This window comes from Phacochoerus africanus, chromosome 1 (genome assembly GCF_016906955.1).
Source record: "Phacochoerus africanus isolate WHEZ1 chromosome 1, ROS_Pafr_v1, whole genome shotgun sequence".
Classification (NCBI taxonomy): domain Eukaryota; kingdom Metazoa; phylum Chordata; class Mammalia; order Artiodactyla; family Suidae; genus Phacochoerus; species Phacochoerus africanus.
The window spans coordinates 833,994-852,954 of record NC_062544.1 but is presented as its reverse complement, the minus strand read 5'-3'; the positions used below and the strand labels follow the sequence as shown (position 1 = coordinate 852,954).

The 18,961-nt window shown below is 61.7% G+C and overlaps 1 long non-coding RNA gene across 1 annotated transcript; it reads right to left on the bottom strand.

Moving 5' to 3' along the window:
• Positions 1 to 11,590: 11,590 nt before the first annotated feature.
• LOC125115730 (uncharacterized) lies at positions 11,591 to 16,181 on the bottom strand. The gene is made up of 2 exons (XR_007132194.1): positions 15,418 to 16,181; positions 11,591 to 15,108 (listed from the first exon to the last, which is right to left on the bottom strand). It is a non-coding gene; the product is annotated as an uncharacterized LOC125115730 (long non-coding RNA).
• Positions 16,182 to 18,961: the final 2,780 nt, after the last annotated feature.

Here is an 18,961-nt window from a genome sequence, read left to right as displayed (position 1 = left end):
GGTGTGGAGGGTTTGGCGGCCGAGCTTGGACCCACGTCCGGCAGCCTCTGCGCCAAAGCTGAGGCCTGGCATCTTCCCACAAAGCTCCATGACAGCCCCTGAGACCACTCTTCCACCTCAGATCTGCACCCCGAGGTTTGTCAGAAGAGCCTGGAGCCCTTCAGGGGCTTCTGGGATCTTAGCGACTCTGCCTCAGGATGCACAGGGGTCCCGGGGTGGAAGCCTTGCCAGAAAGCCTTGCCAGGAGTGTAAGCCCCAGGTGGGGGTGAGAGGGAAGGCCTGGGGGGACCCGGGGGGGGGGTTCCTGGAAATCTAGGCAGATTCCCGTTCAAGAGCCAGGACCTCCCCGGACAGGCTCCGCGCCCCCAGCCCCCGCGGCTCCAGTGGTAACAGGTCAGCCAAGTCCTGAAAGAATCCGAAACAGCAAAAACCAGACTGCTGTGCCCTAACTCAGCCCTGGGTTGTCTGCTCCCTCCTTTGTTCTGGGGCCATTTGACAACCGTGTGACTGGGGCACGCTGACGGGAGCGCGGGTGAGCTCAGCGGCAGAGATGCGCCTGCGAAGCTGCACCCGGTGCCTGCCCTCTGGTCCCAGCCCGGCTTGGCAGTTTTGATGAACTGATTGCGACTTCCCAGGTGGACTCCTCCCTTGAACCAGTTGTTAACACCTTATTTCTTCTCTGACACTTGCACTTTTTAACGTGTCCTTCAGTCCACACCGTCCTGGACAAACGAGGGCCCCGAGCAGGGCCGGGGTCACCGAAGGGCTCAGTGGGGTAAGCCGGGGTGGGGGGGCGACCCAGCACAGAGCCTGCCTTCCACGACTGGCCTGCAAGCCACACCTGTGCCCACCCAGCAGCCCCCCTCCCCCCCAGGGGGCCGGGGGCCCCCCAGCAGAGAGCAGGGAAACACCCCCCAGGTGGCCTGTCCTGGCCCCTGGAGGGAGGACCCGGTTCCCCTCCTCCTGAGCCTGGAGAAAGTTCCCGCCAGACTCAGCCAGCCTCGGGCTGGGAGGAGGGGCCCCTAGGGTGGTGGGGGCTTCTGTAGGTGGGGGCTGAGACCCGGCAGTGGGCGGGGAGGGGGCGGCACCAGAGCCTAGTGGGCGGGGCCAGGCTCCATAAAGCAGAGAGAGGGGCTGTGAGGTGGGCCTGCAGGCAGGCCGGCTCCAAGCGGCTCCATCGAACCCCCAGCGATGGTCTCGCCCTGTAGGCCGCCTTCTCTGGGTGGGCAGGCGAGTGGCAGAGGATGGAGGCAGCAGGCAGTCCACGTGGGTTTGCCTCGGAGGCCGGCCTGGGGCACCTTGGCCTCACCAGCTCCTGCAGGGACCACATCTATGTGGTGACACAGCCCCACGTGCTTCCCAGAGGTGGATGCTATGCAGCCGCTGCCTGTCTCCTGGCTTAATGACAAAAGCCTGAACCTGCTTCCCTGACAGGCAGAGGCCTCGGGAGCCCGGCCAGCTGACCCCTCCATCAGCGGAACCCGTCAGGCACATGCCCTTTGTCCCCAAGGAGTGATAGCCGCTCCGGGGTCAGGCTTGACTCCCTGGCCTCCTGCCAGACGGAAGGGGCGCGTGCGCACTCCTGGCTCCTGACCCCCAGGGAGCGGAGGAGAGGACCCCGCCTGTTGAGGCTCCTGCACCCTCCGCCCCGTCCCAGCCCCTCTTCCCAGCAGAGTCCCCAGAACCCCCATCACGCGCAGGAAACCCGCCCCCCTTGGAGGCATACTCGGGCTTGGTCATCTCCACAGTCACTCAGACACGCCCTTGAGGAGCCACCTGCCGTCGTGAACCCCACTCTGATCTCTGATGGAACCCGCCGAACATCCAGGTGGGACGGCGGGGGCCCAGGCGGAGATGCCTGCCGCCTCAGGCGCTCGGCTTCTTGCTCCCGAAGAAGAACGAAGAATGAAGGATGCGGGCTCTTAGGCCGCGGTCTTAGGCCTGTGAGCTGGAGCTGGGCACGTGCCAGCTGCCTCGACAGGGACTGAATCCTGAGCCCCTGCGGCTGCCGCCCCTCAGCGCCGCCGAGAGGAGCTCTAGGCGGAGAGCAGGAGGGAGGAGGCTGTGCTCTGGGGAGACTGGCGGGACGGGGCTTCAGGCAGTTCGATGTTTTCAGGTTTAATGAGCCCAGTTCTTGCCTCCCCTCGTGTCTAGAAAAGCACTGGCATCCTTCATGGGGACGTCTGCTCCCGTGACTGGCAGTGACCTTCGCGAGACCAGCAGAGACCTCCTGTAATCGTGTGCCTGGCTGCGTGGACCTGCCCCTTCCCCAGAGTCCCGTCTACACGGACCCCCCCCGCCGCTTTAGAGCCGTTTCCCGGAGCCTCGGAAACGCGGCCTCCCAGGCCCTAGTCCTCGCTTTGCCCCAAATAAAACTTAACTCGCAACTTTTAGACTGTGCTTTTGGTTTTTTGGTGGTTTTTTTTATTTTTTTATTTTTTTTTGGTTTTTAGGGCCACACCCAAGGCATATGGAGGTTCCCAGACTAGAAGCTGAACCAGAGCTGTAGCCGCCGGCCTACACCACAGACACAGCCACACGGGATCTGAGCCACGTCTGCGGCCTACACCACAGCTCATGGCAACCCCAGATCCTTCACCCACTGAGCAAGGCCAGGGATCGAACCTGCATCCCTGTGGATCCTAGTCGGCTGCGTTAACCACTGAGCCACGACGGGAACTCCCTGTGCATATTTTTTCAAGTCGACAGACAGTTCGTTGGGGTTGCCGTCACAAAACACCACAGGCTTTTGTTTCTCCCGGTTCTGGGGCCGCAAGGCTGAGACGGAGTGCCAGCCTGGCTGGGGGCGCTTCCGGGTGGAGGGTTCCCCCTGCGTCCTCACCAGCAGAAGGGCCGAGAGGGCTCTGCGACGGCTCCTTTGTAAAGACACCACTGACTGATCCCATCACACCCCCAACCTGGGACCTGATCACTTCCCAAAGGTGCCACCTTCAGGCACCATCACCCTGGCAGTCAGGGTCCATAATATGCCTTTGAGGGGACAGAAGCTTTCGGCCCAGAGCAATCATTCGAGTGAGAGTGAGGACAGGCCTCGGAGGACGCAGGGCTCCCCTGACGCTTCGCCGTCCTGCCAGAGGGCCAGGGCCCCTGACCCCTGGGGGAGCCCTCACGGCACAGGGGTCGGGGTGCGGCAGAGACGGGGAGTCCTCGCTGAGCAGGGAGGTCAGATGCAGCCGTTTCTCTCTGTCTTCTCAGAGCGCGTCTCCGTCCTCGCTCCTGCCACTTCCAGGACCCCGGCAGCCCCCAGGCTCTCCGGGTCACTTTCTTGTCCCTCCTGTGTTTCTGTGAGTCCTGCATGTCTCCCGGCCCGATTTCCAGTTCAGCAACCCTTTCCTCAGCTGCGTCTAAACAATTACTAAAACCTTTCCCTTCGTTTTTAAGTCTTGCTTCTTGTAATTTTTTTTTTTTTTTTTAGTTCCGGGATTTTCCTGTTCTATAATTTCTGATTCTCCACTGAGATTCCTGATCTAGACTTTTGGACTTGGTTACCCTGGAAAGATGCCACAAACGCTGTTTAGAAATCTCCCTCCGAGCGGCTCTGCGTCCGGACCTCTCGCGTCGGTGTTTGTGGTAGCTGCTGTCTCCCCCACTGGCGTCCGCGCTGCCACCCCTCCGTCTGTGCCTGCCTGTTTCTTTACGTTTTGCCTGACATTCTGTCTGCAGGATTTTCAACGGAAAACCTGAGGCCAGAACGGTGTCAGGCTCCTCCGGAGAAAACGTGAGGTGAGTGTCCGGCAGCCTTGAAACACCGGGCCGCCCGCCGGGCACCTGATGGGATTTGCACTGACGTCCCCTGTACACAGCACCTTCACCGAGACACCACATCGCGGCTACGAGTTCTCAGAGGCTGCGGGCTTCTCTTTGGCGGTTTAACACAGCGCACCGCGCTGACGGTGCAAACGTCAAATCCACAGCAGCGTCTCCGGGGCGCAGGCCTCGCGTGGGGAGACACGTCTGGGTCCCGACCGGTAGAACGTTTAGCCGTGTCTCGCACCTGGTGTGCTGGGGTCACGCGTGCTCAGGCCACTGTCCGCGGATGGAGGAGCCTGGGGGAGGTGGGTGTCACAAGCCAGGGCCCGGGACAGAGTGAGGAGAGCTGTGCTCGCCCCTCCCCATGTCCTGGGGGAGATCAGAGGGGTCTCCCCCAGGAAAGGACGCGCCACATGGCCGGCCTGCTCTCCAGGACAGGCGGGAACGCTTCCCTGCAGGAAGCAGGGGCCAGCTCCCAGCAAGACCCCTCAGTCCTGGAAGGTTGGGGCAGCAAGGGAACCCACGTGATTTCAGCCTGGGAGGCCGCTCAGCCCTCGCCCGGGCGCCTCCCTCCAGGCTTCTTGGTGGCTCCGAGAGCCCGCATCTCACCCCCGCCTCCCTCCAGGCTGGGGGGTATCACAGTGGAGGACCCGCCACAGAGGAAGCAATGCTCTTCTCACCCCCGAATCCAGACTCCGAGCTGCCAGGACCACCCGTGCCCTGTGCTGGGACGGGGCAGTGGTCGGTGCCAGACCGTCACGCTGAACCCGAGACAGCCCCGGGCAGAGGGCCACCCCACGTCTCTGAAGAACCTCGGGGGCCCTGTGGTGTCCTCATCAGGCACCTGGCTCAGTCCTTGCCTGCAGGTCCCAGCCTCCCTCCCGACCTGCTCCTTTTAACCGTGGCGGGGCACTGTGGTCCCGGGAGCCTCAGAAGAGAAATTTTCTCTGTTCGTCTCTCCTTCAGATCTGAACCTGCTCAGCAGGAAGACAGCCCACCACTCCGGGTAGGTCAGCCGACACGTCTCAAAGACCCACTCTGTGGCTCTGAGTGTCTCCAGATACTTTGGTTTCTTAGAAAAATCAGAAACGGTGGCCGGGTTGCCGCACCAGGGCACAGAGGCCACCTCTCGTCTTGCAGAGAGAATGCTGGCGATTTTAAATTAACATTAAATCTTATGCTTTTCTGATGCCCCTAATAATTCAAGCTAAACACGCGTACCTTGTCTCGGATAAGCTCAGTGCAGGTGTGTCTATGCAGCAAGTTGATCTCTTGGCTTCGGGAGGGAGTAAGAGGAAAAGTCAGGGTTCTGCGTGGGGCCAACCTCGACCTCCTCCTGAGACGCATCTGTTCTCTGGACCCGCCTGAAAGTCCCCCAGAGCAGACCCCACATGGCACCCCCAGCACAGACGCGGCCTCAGAGCCGTCCAGTCCCTGCTGTGTCCACTTTCGCTCCACTAAAGAATTGTCCGTGAGCCCGTACCTTCCTGGCTGCACAGCGCTGGGCTGAGGGCCACCGACGTGCTCGCAGATGGGACTTACCCAGGCCTGGGGGGGTGTCTGTCGTGGGGTCCGTGGGTGGGTCGTGATGGGGAGGAAGCAGCGCCTGGGTGGGGGCCCCGGAGGGAGCTGGGAAGCAGCAGCGAGGGGGGCCGGCACCCAGGGACGGATCTTCTGAGCCACAGCGATTCCCCCTTTATTACAAGTACAGACTGGAGGAGTTCCCACTGCAGCGCTCAGGGGGCTGCGGAGGCATAGCTTCCAATCCCAACCTGGGGCAGTGGGTTTAGGATCCAGCGTTGCTGCAGCTGCAGCTCAGATTCAGTCCCTGGCCTGGGAATTTCCATAGGCTGCAGGTGCAGCCATAAAATAGGAAAAAAATACAGGCTGAAATTCATTAAAAAAAAAAAATACAGCTTCCTCTGCTTCAAAGGCTCCGAATGTTTATATATACAAAATCATTGCCGTCTCTTCTGACGTGTTTTAGAGATACTCAGAAGCGCCCTCTAGGTTTATAAGAAAGGTGTCCATTGCAGCATATTCGTTATAATAAAACTCTGAAAATTCTCAGTGCATCACAGCAACATTGTCATACAATGCCTACAATTAAATGCCACGTGACTGTATTTATTGCTTGTTAAGCCATTTACGGAGAATTTTTCTGTCGGTTTTGTATATAAGGCGTGTGAACTGAAGTCGGGCACTTGCCATCAGGCTTTCCGTGGATTCTGTTCTGAGCCCCTGCAGCTGCCGACCCACAGAACCCCCGGAACAGAGCGCAGCGTGGGGACCAGGAGCGGGGCGCTCCGCCCTCCGGGAAAACTGGGAAAACAGGTCTTCAGATGGTCAGACATCCTTAGGAGAAGATTTTATGGGCCCCCTTCTTGCATCGCCTCAAATCTGGAGAGCCACTACACTCCTCCACGGTGACGTCTGCTCCCTGCGACGGGCAGTGGCCTTCACGAGACCAGCCTCGAGCTTCTGTAAGACGCGTGTGAGCTGCGGGCCCCTCCCCCTCTGCCTTATCACATCCGATAGTCCCCCCTCTCCTCCTGGGGGGTCTCTCAGCCCAGTGGTCGGGTCCGTAGTCGGGAGGAAGAACGTCACAGCCCCTGCGCGTGCAGCCGCCACCCCCGCGGGTGGGAGCCGGGTCCCGCGGGCTGTGACCGCTCAGGGTCCCGGCCCTGATGGCAGAGGTGCAGCTCAGAGGCGTGGTTTCCGGAGCCCAGGCCTCTTCGTTCCTGCCCCCAGCTCTTTGTCGCAAAAACCCCGTATGTCCCAGCTGCCCCTCGCCTCCTGGGAGCGGTTTCTCAGGGTCCCCGAGATGCTGTCTCCCGGGCTTACGTCCTCATTTTGCGCCAAAGAAAACTGAACACTCAGCCTTCGGGTTGTGCATTTTCTTACGTCGACAGTGATGATTAAGTGAATGCACGTGATTAAGAAAAGGGTCAGGCGATTCCGAAATGAATTTCTTGGCTTTTATATCAATTTGCCCTCAACGACAGCGTTTCTCCTCCGTCTTCTGAGACGTGTCCTGTCACGCAGGCTCTCAGAGGCCTGGGAAGCAGGGAAGCCCCGTGGGGTGTCCTGGCCTGTCCCCACCCATCCCGTTGCCTCTGCCAGGGCCCCCTCGCCCCTGCCAGCCTCACCGAGGACAAGCGACCTCTTGCTGACCCCGAGAGGCCTGAGGCCCAAGTCATACAGCGCCCCACGCACAGCCTGCGCTGCTCCCTGAGCTCCCCGCAGGGGTCCCGGGGGGCCGGCCCCCCTCGCCGCTGCTGCCCAGCTCCCTCCGGGGCCCCCACCCAGGCGCTGCTTCCGCCCCATCACGACCCATGCACTGACCCTACGACAGTCCAATCTCCTTTCCAGGCTGGGAAGGCTCCGTGGGGCCTCTTGGTTCCAGGGTCAGGGGACCAGAGCTCCTGCTGCGGGATGGCGCCTGTGCAGGGGCAGGGACGCGGGCTGCGAGGGTCAGACGCCAAGGCCCCGCCGCGGAGGCTGCGGGTGGGACCCTCTGCTCCATCCTGGGGGACCCGACATGGGGTGAGACAAACCCCTGTGATGACAGAAGCGCGACTTCCGAGAGGGCAGGGACCCGTATCCTGGGCTGGGGGATGGCGCAGGGCCACAGACACGCGGGAAAGCCCAGCTGAACACCCACCACCCGGCACTTGACCGACGGTGAGTGAGTTACAGTTCCGCGCAGCGGCACAGCTAGAGCCTGCGGCCGGCAGACACCGCAAGGCAGACCCAGGACCTGGCACCGGGAAGGACGCCCAGGCTGGCTCAGGCCTTTGCAGGGAGACCGTACTCCAGGGGAGCTCAGCCACCTCTCAGCAGGTGGCCAGGGGTGGGTGGGGAGGCCCTGAGAGCCCCTGAGTGACCAGCCGGCCCCCACTGCTCCCCAAGGCCCCCCCACCTTCCAGCTTAGCCAACGCCTGACCCCACCCCAGACCCTGAGCCGAACCATGGAGAACCTTCCGGATGCCAGACCCAGACTCCGAAAGGGCGGTGACGGGCGTTAAAGCCCCAAGTCTGGGGCTGGACCCGTCCTCCTGGCGCCTCCTCCTCCTGACGCCGCTGGTTGGGTCCCAGGTATGTGTGCAGCCTTTACTGTCGCGAGAATCTGGCAAGGCCGCTGGTGACACTCGGAGGAGGACACCCACACCTGCCAGACACTGTCGGAGACAGCCACCTCACCCCGAGGGACAGAGGGCCAGGAGCACAGGAGCTGGCCAGCTGCCGCCGAGTCCCCCGTCACTTACCCACCTCACCCCAAATCCACGTGCTCCAGAAGCAGGTCCTGGTCCCCTGGCCTGAGTAGGGACACTAGGGGCAGGTGAAGCCGAGGATGGGGACCTGAGCTCACACCAAGCACAGGAATAGGACGCAGGATGAGAGGGAGGTGGGTCCAGTCAGGGGAGAAGCGTCTCCCGAGCCAAGAGCAGGCATCAGAGGAGGCTGGGACAGCGTGGCCCACGGGGTGCAGTGGGGCTGCAGTTTCCTGCCCTTGTGGTTCCGAGGAGCCCAGCGCGTCCCCCCCCGCCAACACCCGTGTGTAACTGCAGGTGCAGGACTCCAGGCCAGCAGAGAGCAGGATCAGGGCTCACTCTGCCCACAGGAGGCAGCCAGCGTCCTACACGGTCCCCTCCCGTGTGGGGCAGGCGCCCCAGGTGAGGGTCTGAGTGTCCAGGGCGGCCACACAGCGAACGCCCACACACGGGGGCTCCAGCGGCAGAAACACATCCTCGCCCAGCTCTGGAGGTGGGAGTGGACCTGCAGGCAGCCTCCTCCTGCCTCCTCCAGCCAGGCGGCCAGGCCTGCCTCGTCTTCACGTGGCCCCACCCCGGGTGTCGCTAACGCCCTCGGCCTCTCCTGGGGCCACTGGAATTTCGCCCTTGTTTTCCAATCCGTAACTTGGTCACATCTGCCGAATCACACTTCTCCCAGTGAAGAAAGGTCACATTCCAGCTGCTGGGGACCAGGAGGTGGACATGGCGGGGCTCGTGCTTGCAAAGAACCCTGCCTGACTTCACTCCCCAGCCACTGGGAGGACCCAGGGGCCCTCCAACTCTCCAGGGGGGGTCAGGACATGGGCACCAAGGAAGCGGGAGGCCCGAATCCAGCAGAGGAGCCAGCCCGGGAGCAGCTTGGACAGAGGTCCTGCCTCGGACGCTGGACCCTGGCCACCCTCCCTGGCAAGGATTCTGCTCTGCACATAATTCTCAGGGTGGGGTGGGGTGAGCTGAGGGCCTGCTGCCCGGGAAGCCCAGGGCCATGTGGCCCCTTGGTGATGGGAGGCCCGTGGGGGTCCCTGGCCACGTGCATGTGGAATCTTCCCTCCACCAGCCTTCCTGTCTGCTGACCAGTGGTGATCAGCAGGAGGGGGTCCCGAGTGGTGGGTCCCAGAGCCTCAGGGCCCCCAGGCTATGCCGTCCTGGGTTCTGAGGGGCACGCCTGTGCTATGAGTCCCCAGGGCCAGGCTCCCTAGATGCAGGAAGGCGTCAGAGGCCAGAGAGCCAAGCTGACAGCACTGTCCCTGTTCTGCCTCCAGGCTCCTGTGAGACAAGAGGAGACCCACAAGCAACAGTTCACCTTGAAATGACATGTGCTCAGGAGTTCCGTTGTGGCTCAGCAGAAACGAATCCGATTAGTATCCAAGAGGATGTGGGTTGGATCCCCGGCCTCGCTCAGTGGGTCAGGGATCTGGCGTTGCTGTGGCTGTGGCGAAGGCGGGCAGCTGTGGCGAAGGCGGGCAGCTGTGGCTCCGATTTGAGCCCTAGCCTGGGAACTTCCCTATGCCATGGGTGCAGCCGCCCCAAAGCAGAATTAATTAATTAATTAATTAAACACATGTTCTCACCCGCAGTCCCTGTGTCATTTCTAGGGTCAGGTTTGCTTTACGTGAGCAAACACACGCATTCTTCCCCCGCCCCCCGCCTCCAGGCATTGCCACCCGGGGCCTTGTGACAAGGGTGAGTCAGGAACCTGAGACCTGGGCAGCCCCAAGTCACCGGGCACAAGGGAATGTGACAGCCTTGCGGGCACCCGTGACAGTCCTTCTTGGAAGGAAGCGGTCGTTAGGTCCCATCTTCCAGCGAATTCGCCTCCCCTCCACTTGTAAAACGTGAGCTGCTCTTTAAGCTCAGGTCCCACGCCTCTTAATTAGGGAAACACGGCAGGAAGATGAAGTTCCAGAACAAGACGGGCTGAACCGACTGGAACGCTATACCATGTCCATGAACGGAAACACGCAGTCGTGTATCAGGCCGATTCAATACGTCCATTGTAATTTGTAGAATTTATAGAAACTTAAATCAAAATTTCAACAGTCAGGCCTCTGGCATTCACATGGAGGAGTAAACTACAGAAATCACCAAGAAACATTTGACAAAAGGAAAATGGGAGGATGAGGAGCGCGTCCCAAGGAAGAAGGGACGTCAGGGAACTGCAGTGGCGGCAGAGATGTGATCAAATCCACCCAGGGAGCAGAGCCGCGCACGCGGGAGAGCACGGGGCAGCCACAGCGTGTCGTGGAGAAAAATGGAAAATCGGAGCTTTCTGAGCGCCCGTGGCTCTGCAGGTGCCTGGTGGGGGCGGGTGGTTCCACTCGTAACATGGGGGAGGGGGGCCGTCCTGTTGCTTCAAGGGGGAGGGTCAGACCCAGGAGCGGCCAAATAAGTAAGGCCCGTGTTTCTCCTCTTTAGGAATTCGTGTCATCAGCTGGAGGAAATGGTCCTTTGTCATGAACCTTCACCGTTTCCAGTGAAGTAGCGCTGGTTCTCAGAGACCCAGACACGGAGGGGGACACAGGCTGGGCTCCCTGGGCCTCGGGCCACGTCTCCCTCATCCTGTCCATCCCTAGCCGTGTCTCATGCGTGTTTCTGCTGAAGGAACCTTCCCGAATGTATAACGGTGGTGCACTGACACAGACCCTCAGCCAAGAGCCCGTCACTCCTGGGTCTGACCTTTCCCCTCAAAGCGACAGGAGCTCCCGTGGCCCTGCCAGCACGAAAGCAGGGGACGTGGAGCCCGGGACCTAGTGTATCACCGTCTGGCAGCAGGGCCACCAGAAATGGGCGCCGATGGTGCCGTGAGCTCATCCCTGCCAGCAGCAGAGCTGGGATGCAACCGCCCTGTGGATGCGGGGGAAAGCCATGCCTGAAACCCACCTTCAGAATCACACTGTCTCACAGCAAAAGCCAGAGAGGTTCAAACAGGGCTTGGTCGGGAAGGCCCCCCGCGGCCAGGGGGTCCTGCCTGCAGAGGAGACCCCCTTTTTCCTTAAGGACGGCAACTGCCAGACCTTCTGAGGGACACCAGCCGTGATCATTTTCTGGGGAGTCTTCTTCTTCCGCAGAACTTTTAACCTTAACTTGCTAGAGGTTTTTTCCCGGCGTCTTAGCTCTGCCGTCCACAGGCTCCGGGGGATTAAGACAAGACTTTCCACATTCTACTCTCTTCTGAGGAATTTCTTCAAAGGCGTAGGAGTTCCAAACACTATTTTGATTGTGTAATTGACCTTATGGGGAGATTGGCCTAAGGAATATTCTGAAATAAACAGAACAGGAGGTGGGCCCGACCACAGCCTCCTCTGAGCACCGTGTGGTGCTCCCCTAACCCCAGCTCCAAGGCGATGAGTCCTCAGTCCCTGTGAGTCAAGGCCCCTCACCTGTGAACAGGTGACAACCCCCCACCCCCACTGCCAGGACTCCAACAAGGTAACAAGCGCACCGCTTTGCGAATTCTGACGCTGTTCGTTACCACAACTACCGTTACTGTGTCACAGATATGGAGGACAATTTGTCAGTCCATCTAAGAAAGAAGCGGAAAATTTTATTTGAGCCGAATTGAGGATCACAACCCAGGAACAGCCTCTCAGAAAGTTTTGAGAACTGTCGCTCCCACTAGAGGTCCAGGCAGAGCCGTGTAGGTTTCTGTGGCGGAGGCTGTGCCGTAAATGACACGGACCATCTGCCCAAGCCCCACCTGCAAGTTCAAGGTGCTGGGTCATCATGACCTTGAAAGGAAGGAAGGTTACCTTTCAGGAGCCGTCCTGTCGGTACCGGTGCCGGAGAAGCTGAGCAGGTGTTCCTGCTGCCGGGGGAGGTCTGGCCGATGCGTAAATGCAGACGCACAGTCCCAGTGGGGGGCAGGCAGGGGGCCAACGGGCAGAGACAAATGCTATGTTGGAATTTTTTTTTCTCGTCTTGCCAGAAAATACAAATTTTATTTCACGTAGCTGAAGCTCCTGGTTAAAATAACAAGGAAAGCGAGGTACCACTCGGGTTTCACGTGGAAGACAAAACGCTGGTTAAGGATCTGGTGTTACCACTGCCGTGGCTCGGCTTCAATCCCTGGCCTGGAAACTTCCGACTGCTCCAAGCTCTGTGGCCCCTGTCCCAGAGGCTTCAAGGGGTGGCAGGATGGGGCTGCACTGAGCGGGGCTTTGGGTGAACCGGGTGGGCCCTGAGCTGCCGTCTGGGGCCCTGCGTAAGTGGTCCGGTCGAGGAAGACAGAAGCTCGGGAGCCAACAGCAGAAAGATCCGTGGTCCAGATTCTCTTGAAGTTTGGGGGCAGACCGTCCCCCTTACGGGGTTGGAAGGGGGTGTCACAGGCAGGTCTTGGGGCTCCCTTAGCACAGGCCCACTCCCTCCACCCCCTCCGGCAGGGCCCCCAGATAGCAGCTCAGGGCCCACCCGAGTCCTCCAAAGCCCCGCTCAGTGCAGCCCCATCCCGAAGCCCAGGGTCTTGGAGAGGTTCTTGAAGCAGGCAGGACCGCCTGGGTCTGGGCAGGGCTCCCGGGGCCCTCGGACACGGAGTGGGGCGCTGCCTGCCAAGAGAAACGGGTCCAGCAGCTGAAGGTGCAGTGTCCCTGCAGGGGCAGGTCTGGAGTGGGGAGGGCACAAGGCCACGAGCCCCAGCCACCCTCCGCACAGTGTGGCCGCGCCCACATCCTGGCCCTGGTCAGCAGCACGTGGCCCGAGCTGCTTGTTCCCAGGAGTCAGCTGACGCTGAGAACGAGAACTTCCCGTTTGCTGCTCAAGGGGAAGGGATGGCGCCACATCCCCTCCCCCAAGCCCCACTGACCCCACCGACCCTCCGGGGCTGAGCTGACTCATCACACTGCCCCCCTCCCCGACCACCACCAGGAAAGGAGCTATGAAGCTCTGATTCTGGACACTTGGTCCAGGAACGACCAACCCCAGTAGAGAGCTTGGCGCTGCCTCCCAGCTCCAAGAGGACAGGTGCCCTGGCGGGGTCCCAGGAGATGGGGACCTTGCTCGAGGTGGATGGGGGCGCAGAGGCTCCATGGCTGCATGCAGTCTGGCTGTGGACACACGTGCTCTGGGTGTCACAGAGCTGCAGCACCGAGGGCTGTCCCCGCCTGCACCCGCTCTCACCCAGACGCTCCCTCTCCTGTTCAAGAGCCCCGGTCCTCCCTCTGGCCATCTCTGGGGGGTCAGCCACCTGCTACTAGCCAGGACCCAGCTTGTCCCCCGTGGTCCCCAGCCAAGGCCACAGAGTCCTGTACAGGGCCGGCCCCCCCGAGCTGTGGGGCTTGCGAGCCCGCTGTCTCTGCCGCGTCTACCCTTCCTGACACGTAGGGGGACAGAGGTCCGAGCCCCTCAGACCTGGACCGTGTCCTTGCAGCGATGCGACCCTGAGGCTCACGGCACTGAGGCACGGAGCGAGGGGGCAGCCGCGCCTGGACCCGCTGACCACGGGCTGACCACGGGCTGACCACGGCCCCACCTTTGCCACCCCGCCGTCCGCAGTAACACAGGCCTGCCAGGTCTCTACCGGCAGCTCGTCCTTCTGCTCCAATGGGCTCCGGCCTCCCTCCCACAGTAAGAAGCCCTGGGCTCTCGCAAGCACAGTCTCAAACTGGCAACTGTGGGAAGGCCAAGAAGGGCCGGCAAGTCACCGTGGGAGCAGGCGACCCCTGTGGACACCAAAGCCCGACGTGTGTACGGGGGCAGCGGGGGGGCGAGGGCCCGGCTCACACATTTTTCCGCAGGGAGACACCACAGAGCTGCTTCCAGGAGGAACCTCGGGTCCCGGCTCAGTAAATATTAGCGCAGCACACAGCACCCTGAGCGGCCGGGTCAGGAACGACTCGGAGCCAAATCCAGCAGAGGTGGGGCCTGGACACCTGGAGGACAGGGCACTGCCATGGCCTCCCAGGCCCTCCACCCAGCCCAGCGGACACGTCCACTCTGGTGGCCAGAGGAGGGATGCCGCTGGGGTCCCGAGACGCTGCCGGCCACTCCCTCCCGCAGTGTGTGGACAAGACCGTCGGAGACTGTTCAAAAGGCAGAGAGCGGGCGACAGCGTGCTCCCGGCGCAGCAGTCCAGACACGCCTAGCCCATGACAAAGAAGCTCAGTGGCCTGAGCCGCACGGGGGTTCTGACCAGGCCCCGGGGGTCGTCCCCGGGGGGAGCGCGGAAGAATGTGTGTTTCCTGCAGCCTTGAACACCTGGGTTAAAATTGGCAAAGGTTAAAATTGGTCGGGGAGGGGGGACCAGGCTGGTCTCTCCACAGGAGAGGATGCGGGGAGGCGAGCGCCTGGCCTCCGTCCGCTGAGGACACGCGGGGATCCACCTGCCCACGCCCGCACCCCCGCGCTGGGTGCGCAGAACTTGGGTTTGGCCGTGGAAGGTGCGACTGTCACCTCCTCCGCGACCTCCATCCTCCTCCCCCACCCACCTGACCCCACAAGGCTACGTTCAAAATGCACCCACCTGCCTCCAGAACACCCGCCTGGCATTTGTGCTCAGTTAGGAACCTCTGAAAACCACGCAGGCGCCAAAGAGGCTCAGAGAGGCGGCAAAGTGTAAAGGGAACAACGTGAAACCTGAGATGGAGTCGGGGGATGGGGGGGCACTCGGGACGCGACCCAGGACAGAAGCAGGTAGCGCAGGCTTCTCTTTCTGCTCCGCTGATTCTGAAAACAGCCCAGAGCTTCCGCCCCTGAGAGGCAGCCCTGTCACCTCCCAGGAACTGTGCTGCTTGGACTGAAAGCCAAGACAGCTTAGAAAGACGGCACGATGGCTGGCAAGACCGCCAAGAACCAGCCGCCACCCAGCCGGCCTCAGGTTCCCGCCAGGCAGGTTATACAAATAAGCCCACCGCATGCCCCTGTGGCCCTGCGCGGAGGGGCATTCCTGTGACTGCGTCCTGCTGCCCTGCCGTCTCACCTGGGGGAGGGGAAGAGCGGCCCCGGGCCCCCTGGCTGTGTCGTCTACCTTCCGGGCGGACCCTGGGCACGCTCGTCCCCCAGGGTCAGGGAACCCTCTTCTTCCTTCCAGGCACCGTCCCAACAGCTCGGGCTTCAAAACCAAAAAAAGAAGAGGATTGAGAGCCAAATACAACAATCCCACAAAGTCCGCAGGAACGGAGGGCTCCCCCAAACCGAGCTCCCGGTCCTGAGTCACAGGGAGCCCCTCAGCCTCTCAGCACCGCTCGCGCTGACACGTGCCGACGCCCTGCCCTGAAAACTCAGCCTGGGCCCCAGGCTGCTGGACGTGAAGGGAGGGTCTCGTGAACTTGAAGCCGCTGGAGAAAGTCCTGGGACGGCCTCCTCCGTCCGTTCACCCACCGAACCCGTGTGGGGTGCCTTCTGCCCCCCACGGGCTGACCTAATTAAAGGGCTGGCTCTCCAGGCGCATCTTCGAGGCAGCCACCGCGGTGGGGCAGGGCCGGGACCCTCTGCGCGAAGCCCGGCGCAAGGCGAACAGAGGCTTTTTGTTGCGCTGAGGTTCCAGGGCTGAGCTGGCTTCACGCACTGAGTGATTCTCCTCCACAGACCAAGGCCGCCTGGCCAGTGTCCGGCGGGCGACAGAGGGATCTGCATGTCGTGTTGGGTCAACAGCACAGCACAGCCTGGGCGGGAAAGTGGGGTGGCTGTTCCTCAAACTCCGGCTTCGGGTAAACGCGGTTTTCTTCCCAACGTTGCCGAAATGCCGGTGCTGCAAGCTCCCTGCCTGCCAGGGTCCCTGCGGTTCTACCCGAAATAAAAACACGGTGGAGCCAGAATCAGGGGTCCATTCTGCTTTCTTACGCGCCTTCGACAAAGCTGAAGGGAGTAACGGAGATCAAAACCTGCCCTTCACACTCGCATTTGGCTGCAAACCACCCGTGCCAAGGGTCAACCAGAAAGAATCCCTTTGCTGACACCGTACACCCCGCGGAGGAGGGCAACCACAGCGGTGCTGACGCCGCCAGAAGCCCAGCCGGACAACGGAGATGCGCGCTCTCTCCAGTTCGACTCTGAAAGCGAAAGCGCTTGAACACCCACCAAGCTGCATCTAAAACTAAACTCGCGTAAACGCCAGGAGCAGGAAAATAACTTATTGGTAGGATCATGTTACTCTCCAACATGAAGTAAAATTCAAAGACTGAGATTTAAATTAAAAATATAAAAAGCTGGAGTTCCCATTGTGGCGCAGGGGTAACAAACCCGACTAGTATCTGTGAGGCTGCAGGTTCAATCCCTGGCCTCGCTCAGTGGGCTAAGGATCCAGTGTGGCTGTGAGCTGGGGCATAGGGCGCAGAAGCAGCTTGGATCTCGTGTGGCTGCGGCTGTGGTGTGGGTCGGCAGCTGCAGCTCTGATTCAGCCCCTAGCCTGGGAACTTCCAAATGCTGCAAGTGCAGCAAAAAAAAAAAAAAAAAAAAAAGACAAAAAAGCCAACAAAACTCTTCGCTATCCCAGAGTGGTTGAGAAAACCTCCGGTCTGTTCCCTTTAAGGTCACACTTTGCACATTCATTCGTGGTGAATACATATACACGAGGAAATTTGCCCTTTTAGCCACGGCAGGTGAACAGTTCAGAGGCTGGGCTGCGTTCACGGGTCTCTGCTCGCCCTCAACAGACCCATTCTTTTCCTGATCCATTTACTCAGGACCGCCTCCGAAGGGTGGGTGGAGGCAGGGAACCGCCAGTGAATGAAAGGAACAAACTCTGCCCCCCACTTCGTGGGGGCGGGGTGCTGAACCTGAGGACACAGAGCGGTGCTAAGAAGCATGAGCTGGAGCCAGGAGGACCAGGACCACTTTCATCAGGGTCCAGATGTGTCCCCTCCAACCTGAGAGGTCCCCTGCGGGGCCGCCACGCCAGCCTCATCAGAAGCCCCAGTGCCAACACGCTGCTGCTCCCCCCCTCCCCGAGAGCAGCGGGTTAGAGCGCCTGGCGGTGGCAGCAGCAGTACGGGATGTTGGGGGGGGGGGGTTGCGCCCGGAGGCCGCGCTGCCCCCGGGCCCACCGCTGGCTTCCTGGAGCAGAGACAGGACCGGGTGAGCCGGTGAGGAGCAACTGCCACCAAGTCACACTGGGAACACAGAGCTGGGCACCCGGAGCGAGCAGCAGGGCTGGGCTGGTGGGAGAGCAGCTTTCAGGGCGTGGGCGGCGTCCCTGGTCGGGAAGGGGGGCCAGGGACCAGGGGGTGGCTCCCGGAAAGCCCCGTCCTGAGGGTTCCGGGAGGTCGGGGCTGAGGGGCAAGGGGGCCTTGGCGGACGCCAGGGGCAGCCCCACCATGTGCAGCTGGCAGGGCCACGGTGGGGCCACAGCTCCCCGGGTTTGTTGATGGCTCGGTCTCCTTGGCCCAGGCCTGGGCGCTGTGACCTGCAGGTAGAGACCGTCAGCCCGCGGGGAGGCCGCCCCGCTCGGAACGTGACCTGGACACATGACCAGGGCCCGGCCGGCTGCGGGCAACAGGCGGTGCCCTCATCCACACTGGCGGAGCCGAGAGAGGACAGGCTCAGGGCCAGCCCCTGCCCAGGCTGTGACTCTCACACCGTCCCCTGTCCACACCTGGCCTTGACCTGGCCGGCTCGTGTCACTCCAGCCGCCCACACACCACCGTTTCTGACACTTCTCCAGGGACCTTGGTGACAAAGCCGCCAGGGGGACGTTCCCAGAGCGGCAGCTGAGGCAGGCGGGTTCCCGTGGGCCTCGCACGGCCCATCCCACCGGGAGAAGCCATCGGGTTTCCCGGGCCCTCCCACGCACACGCTCTCGGATCTGGGGGAGGTGGCTGTTCCACGGCTCGTGGGGCCTGGAACTTGCAGCTCCTTTCTTTAAGGAAAAAGCATAAACTTACAACAGACTAGGTATGACCTTAAGCATTTGTTTAGAAAAAGAAAAGAAATGGCAGCGCGTTGCAAACCTGCTCAGGCTGCAGGGCAAAGGCCAAACTGGGACCTTGGCTCCCTGCCCTGGGCTGCACCCCCCAGGCCGGTCCACACCCCGGAGGCAGGCAGGGGCCCAGCCCCGCCGCGGTCCCTTTCACATCCTCAAAGCCAGGTAGTTTTCTGACTGGCAAGTGTGCAAGGGGTGCCCAGGTGTCTGGCGTGGCTCAGGGACGCAGGAGTGGGGCAGAGCCAAGGCGGTGTCGCGGAGACGCAGCCCCAGAGAGAAGCTTGAGGAGAGACCGTGGGGACAGGGTCACCCCGCAGCAGACAGCCCCCGGGCCAAGAGGTCGCTCCCTGGGAGCCAAGGGTGAGGGCATCCACGGTCCCCGAGGTCCCCTAGAATAGAGGGGGCTGAGTGCAGAGCACCGAGGCCCCGCGCCTCTGCAAGAGGGGACAAGTCAGTCCCCTGTTCCCAGGAAAAACCCTCCCCTCCTTCAGCCAGACAAGCCTCTGCCCCTTGGCGGCCCGCTCTCTGCCGTGCCTGTGGTCACAGCGCCCCCAGGAGGGGGCCCGGGCAGCGCTCCCATCCGTGGGAACCCCAGGGGCTGTCCCCTCAGGGGTCACGGCCCCTCTTCCGGGCCCTTCCAGATGGTTCTCTGGGATGCGGGAGGAGGCCTGGGGGGCACCCCCTCCCTGGATGAGGTCCTGGCTGTGGCAGGAGCTGCGGGCCTCGGGGACCTCCCTACCCACCCCCTCCAGGCCCTGGGGCCTACGTGGACCTCTGTGACCCCAGGAGAGATCTCGCAGGGCGGGCTCTGCTGTCCCTGGGGCTCCCAGGGCCTGCTGAGCGCAGGCTGAACTGGGTGAGAAGGTCCCACAGCCGAGGCCAAAGGCCAGGACCTCCCCCAGGGCTCCCCACCCCAGGGCCAGCAGCCACCAAGCCAGGCAACTCCCCTAAAGATCTAACCCCCATCCTCGCAGAGACAACCCCGGGTCCTTGACCAGCTGAGCCACAACAGAAACTCCTAGAAATTCTCTTTACTACTGAGCTA